Raw genomic sequence first — 6,885 nt, 5'->3', positions numbered from 1 at the left:
TTTATGGAATGGAGGCAGTTCTACCCTTCAAAGTTGAGATTCTTTCTCTATAAGTTTTGTCAGAGGTGAAAGTAGATGAAGCAGAATGGATCCAATCTCGGTACGATCAGTTGAACCTAATAGAAGAAAAGAGACTAAGGGCTATCCGTCATGATGCGAACTTATACAAAAAGGTTCGTCCTAGAGAATTCTGTAACACCCCCTACCCGTATCCATTGCCGGAATAGGTACGAGGCATTACCGGAGTTTACTGAATATTTTCAGATAATTCTGAGTCATTTATTATTCATATTTTGAAAATAATCATAACGTCTCTCTATTGGGCCCTCGAAGCCCCAAACATACATTAAAAATCAACCAGAATTAAATCGGGATCATAAAAAAAATTCGCAAAATCTTAAATTTTATTTTCATCTAAGTACTTACCATTTCAATACTTCCTATAATTAAACATGTTACCATTCAATCAATAGCTTGACACTTGTCTAAACGTCAAACAACATCATTGTTAGTATACTTGTATATATTTCATATAAATTCAACATTTATATACTTATTTTCTCGACATGTTACACTTGAGTTTAATAATTGTCTTTACTTACATAATTTCCTTGTATCAACATATCAAAGATAATCATATATGTACATGTCATGAAACATATCATTCTCTTACCATTTCTTCACAAGTATATATCAATCATTTCGTTATACCAATATTTCATGCACCATCATTTCCATATATTTTATGTATATTTATTCCGGTAAAGTTTATATCAAACTTAACATAAATTATTTTCCATGTACTTATTCTTATTTTGTTTATCTATCTTCATAATTATTTCATACAACTATTTTGTACATATATTTCCATATGGCATGTTCTTGTAAACATTTCACACAACTATTTCATATAACTATTCGTCCTCTGATACATATTACCTGAATATCAATTGTTCAATAGATGTCATCGCATCTCCCATCCGCGGTCTTATTTATCTTTGACATGATGCCATAGTGTCTTTCAACTATGGTCTTACTCATTTTCTGTCATGTTGCCATGGTATCTTTCAACCATGGTCTTACTCATATGCTGTCATGTTGCCATGGTATCTTTCAACCATGGTCTTATTCATTTCATGTCACGCTGCCATGGTATCTTTCAACCATGGTCTTACTCATTTTCTGTCATGTTGCCATGGTATCTTTCAACCATGGCCTTATTCCTTTCATATCAGGTTGCCATGGTATCTTTCAACCATGATCTTACACATTTCATATCAGGTTGCCATGGTATCTGTAACACCCCGAACCCGAGACCGACACCGGAGTCGGACACGAGATGTTAACAAACTTTGAAAAATTTTTCCAGACACTGCCCAGTCTGAGTACTAGTCGCTTCAAAAATCATATCTTGAGTTTCACAACTCAAAAATCAGTTTTGTGATTTTTCCCTGAAACTAGACTCATGTCCCCACCTATGGATTTTTTTCTAGAATTTTTGGTCGGGCCAACTAGTACAGTTTATTAGTCAAAGTCTCCCATGTTACAGGGGTCGACTACACTGACCTTTTCCCATTACGACTGGGATATCTCTCTGCACAGAGCTTCAATACTGATGCCGTTTGTTTCTATGGAAACTAGACTCAGAGAGGAATCCATACATATATGGTATGACCCCTAATTATCTCTGGTCAATTTATAGTGAATTTCCAAAGGCGGAACAGTGAATCCAGAAACTGTTCTGGCCCTGTTCCACAAGAACCCGAATATCTCTTTCTGTACTGTTCCTATAATTGTTTCGTTACTTCCATATGAAAGTAGATTCATCAAGGTTCGATTACATAATTTATTCACTATTTAATTCCACTCCTACGAATTCTTGTGATTTTTCCAATCCACACCACTGCTGCTATCAGCTTCTGTTTTCAAAGTGAACCTTACCTAATTTGGGGTTTCATGGACCAACTAGGGCCTTGTCATACATAAGCCCACATATGATCATACTTAGCCATTCTAGTGGCTGATCATTTGCTCAACACTTCCATTCCAACATAGTTACATCATGAAACCATCTATACATTCATAAATACGAATGGTCTAATGCCATACTCCACTTCTACAAGCCATCTTCGCATGGCTGTACACTTATACATTTCATAAAGTACTCGAAAGACAACAATGGGTAGTCCTATACATGCCATAACAAAATTCAACCAAATTAGTACCCAAAAGAGCCTTTGATAGTGTGGGCGACTTCGACTTCAAGATCCCGAGTCCGATAGCTGGAGAACCAAAAATCTATAAAACAGAGGAGCAATGTAACGAGTAAGCAATTTATGCTTAGTAAGTTTGAGCAAGGAATTCCAGCATGCACAAAGAATAGCACACATTTAGCTAAACGGAATATTTCATAATACGCAATTTACCGATATCAAACTTGCTTCACAACATTAACAACCCTTATGTACATACACAATAAACTAACTTGGCCGAAGGCCGGTAGCTCGTTTATCAACTGAGCGAACATTTATTTGTAAGGGCTCGATTAAATTCAACACATACGTAACATATCCCCATATTGGGATGTTTTTCGAGTATTCGCTGGAATTTTACAGCAAGCTCATTCATTACCAAATCACGTACCTTCGGGATTTAACCGGATATAGCTCCTCGTTCAAATGCCTTCGGGACATAGCCCGGTTTTAGTAACTCACACAATGCCTTCGGGACATAACCCGGATTTAACAACTCGCACGAATGCCTTCGGGACTTAACCCGGATTTAATAACTCGCACGAATGCCTTCGGGACTTAACCCGGATTTAATAACTCGCACGAATGCCTTCGGGACTTAACCCGGATTTAGTATCTCGCACAAAGGCCTTCGGATCTTAATCCGGATATATTCACTTAGCACAAAGCCTTCGGGACTTAGCCCGGACAGCATTCAATTAATCATGCACATCTAACAATAATTCATAGCACATTCATATTTCATTTTCGTTTACGAAACTCAAACACAAGGCACATATTGTCCTTGCACATTCGGCTCAATAGCCACACATAGAGCATGATTTAATCACATCGAAATTTAAGCTCTCTTACTCAAGAACTTACCTCGGGTGTTGTCGAACGATTCCGCTAGCTATTCAACTACTTTTTCCTTCCCTTTATCGGTTTTATTTCCCCTTTGCTCTTGAGCTTAATCAAACAAATAAATTGATTTCATCATTTTAGGCATCAAAAGATGAACACAAGGCACTTAGCCCATATTTATACATTAGACATTAAAGTCTCATACATGCAAAAATCATGCATCAACACCACATATTAGCTAATTTCTTGCCCTTGACCGAATATGCATGTCCATTTTTGGGGTCGATTTCAACACTTAATACACACATGTACACACTAGTAAAGCATCCTCCCCTTTTCATCAATTTAACACATGCATTGCTCATTAACATGCAAAGTTACATTCGGCCTTAGCACACATCTTGCTAGCCGATTCTTCTCCATTTAGCAACCAATGCACATATGTGCTCACACAACAAAAAATGCTAAAAAGGAGGTTCAAGAATCATCAAGCCGTCATCACATGCATCATTAACAAGCTTCATATTTTGCATGCAATGGCATTAACACAACCTCCACCTAGGCCGAATCTTAACTCATCCTCATGCCTCATCACCACAACATCAAACATCAACCAAGAATGATTCATCCATGGTCAAGTGCCATTTCCATCACATAGCAAGATTTAGACCATGGGTTAGGTAGAACTCAAGCTAACAACTAAAACATGCATGCCTCTCATGGAACATCATCAAACATACCTTAGCCTAGCTACATGCATGGCCGAATCTCTTCACCTTTCTTCTTCTTTCCTCCTTAAAATTTTTGGCCAAGGATGAACCAAAGGATGAGAAAATTTTTCTTTGTTTTTCTTTCTAGTTTTTGGCAAGCATGAAGATGAGAAAAGGATGAACAAAATTCCCCCTTTCTTTTGTTTAGCTCACGGCAATGGGGGGACAAACACCACACACATTTTTTTTTCTTTTGTTTTCCATTTCTTTATTACCCATACTCCTTATTTTATTCTTCCACTAACAAAACATGTTTCATGACATGTTTTGCCCATCCTTCCTTGTCATGGCCGGCCACTACTCATTAGGGGGGGAATTTGACATGCAAGTCCCCCCTTTGTCCACATGCACTAGTAGGTCCTCACACATTGACCTATCACATTTTAGAATTTTCTCACATAAGTCCTATTGACTAAATTCACATGAAATCAACCAAATTGAAGCTTGAAATTTTCACACATTCATAATTACATATTCTACACAATAAGTATCACATTCAAACATTTCGGTGACTCGGTTTAGCGGTCCCGAAACCACTTCCCGACTAGGGTCAACTTTGGGCTGTCACAACTCTCCCCCACTTAAGAAATTTTCGTCCCCGAAAATCTTACCGGTAAATAGGTTTGGGTATCGTTCTTTCATCGAGCTCTCGGTCTCCCAAGTAGCTTCCTCGACCCCGTGTTTGAGCCATAACACCTTTACTAGCGGAACTCTTTTGTTTCGCAACTCCTTCACTTCACGAGCTAGGATACGCATCGGTTCTTCTTCATAGCTCATGTCGACTTGAATTTCAACCTCTGATGGGCTAATTATATGCGATGGATCAGATCGATAGCGTCGAAGCATCGAAACATGAAAGACGTCATGAATCTTTTCAAGCTCTGGGGGCAAAATCAATCTATACGCAACCGGACCAACTCGTTCGGAGATTTCGTACGGCCCGATGAATCTTGGGCTCAACTTGCCCTTACGGCCGAACCTGAGTATCTTTTTCCAAGGTGAAACCTTAAGGAACACTTTGTCTCCCACCTGATACTCGATGTCTTTTCGTTTCAAATCTGCGTACGACTTCTGACGATCCGTGGCTATCTTCAGACTTTCACGGATTACCTTTACTTTCTGTTCAGCATCTCTAATCAAATCAACTCCGAAAATTTTACTTTCACCGAGCTCGGTCCAAAACAATGGTGTACGGCATTTACGACCGTACAAAGCCTCATAACGTGCCATCTTAATACTTGATTGAAAACTATTGTTGTAAGCGAATTCAATCAAAGGTAAGTACCGTTCCCATGAACTACTGAACTCGAGGATGCAACATCTCAACATATCCTCAAGTATCTGAATTATCCGCTCGGATTGACCATCGGTTTGGGGGTGAAAAGCAGTGCTAAAATGCAGCTTGGTACCCAGAGCTTCTTGCAATTTCTTCCAAAATCGTGAGGTGAATCTCGGATCTCTATCCGACACGATAGAAACAGGTACCCCGTGTAATCTCACAATTTGATAAACGTACAATTCAGCTAGTTTATCCAATGAAAAATCCGTACGTACGGGGATGAAATGAGCCGACTTAGTCAGTCTATCAACAATAACCCATATCGCAACCCTCTTACTTGCTGACAAGGGCAGTCCGGACACAAAGTCCATTGTGATTCGATCCCATTTCCACTCGGGTATCATGATCGGCTGGAGTAATCCTGAAAGCACTTGATGTTCCGCTTTCACTTGTTGACATATTAAACATCTCGAAACAAAGTCGGAGATGTCCCGTTTCATACCATGCCACCAAAATTGACGTTTCAAATCGTTGTACATTTTCGTACTCCCCGGGTGAATTGACATTCGGCTACAATGGGCTTCGTTCAGAATCATCGAAATGAGTTCCGAATTCCTTGGAACACACAAACGATTTCTGATCCTCAAACAATCATCATCATCAATTTGAAACTCCGATTCCTCGTTCGGAAAACACTTAGCCCGTTTTGCAACCAATTCATCATCGACTTTCTGAGCTTCACGAATTTGGTGAGTCAATAATGGTTTAGCTTTTAATTCAGCTACTAACACACTGTCTGGTAGAACAGACAAATGCACGTTCATCGCTCGTAAAGCAAACAATGACTTCCGGCTTAAGGCGTCCGCAACCACGTTAGCCTTTCCCGGGTGGTAATCAATGACAAGCTCGTAATCTTTCAACAACTCAAGCCAACGTCTTTGTCGCAGATTCAAGTCTCGTTGAGTCATCAAATATTTGAGACTTTTGTGATCCGAAAATACATGGCACTTCTCACCAAACACATAATGTCGCCATATTTTAAAGCAAACACGATGGCAGCTAGTTCGAGATCATGGGTCGGATAATTCCTCTCGTGTGGCTTCAATTGTCTCGACGCATAGGCCACGACTCGACCTTCTTGCATTAATACGCAACCCAACCCAAGTAGGGATGCGTCACTATAAATGACAAACTCTTTACCTGATTCAGGTTGCACCAAAATTGGAGCTTCAGTCAAATGAGTTTTCAGTTGGTTGAAACTTTTCTGACATTTCTCCGTCCACTCGAACTTAACATCCTTTTGAAGTAGCTTCGTCATTGGTGTGACTATCATCGAGAAACCTTTCACAAATCGTCGGTAATAACTGGCGAGCCCCAAAAAGCTCCGAACTTCAGTAATATTTCTCGGAGGTTTCCAGTCAAGTATGGCTGAAATTTTGTTCGGGTCAACTCGAATACCCGACGCGGATACCACATGACCCAAGAAGCTAACCTCTCTTAACCAGAACTCACACTTACTGAACTTAGCATATAACTGCTTATCCCGCAAAATTTGCAGCACTAGCCTCAGATGCCCAGCATGTTCGGTCTCATCTCTTGAATAGACCAAAATGTCATCAATGAACACAACTACGAACTGATCCAAATACGGTCTGAAGATCCGATTCATCAAATCCATAAATACCGCAGGGGCATTAGTGAGCCCAAACGGCATCACTAAGAATTCGTAGTGACCATATCT

The sequence above is a fragment of the Gossypium hirsutum genome, chromosome A01 (assembly GCF_007990345.1).
Source record: "Gossypium hirsutum isolate 1008001.06 chromosome A01, Gossypium_hirsutum_v2.1, whole genome shotgun sequence".
NCBI lineage: Eukaryota > Viridiplantae > Streptophyta > Magnoliopsida > Malvales > Malvaceae > Gossypium > Gossypium hirsutum.
The sequence above is the reverse complement of the archived record's forward strand: the minus strand, read 5'-3'. Positions refer to the sequence as shown.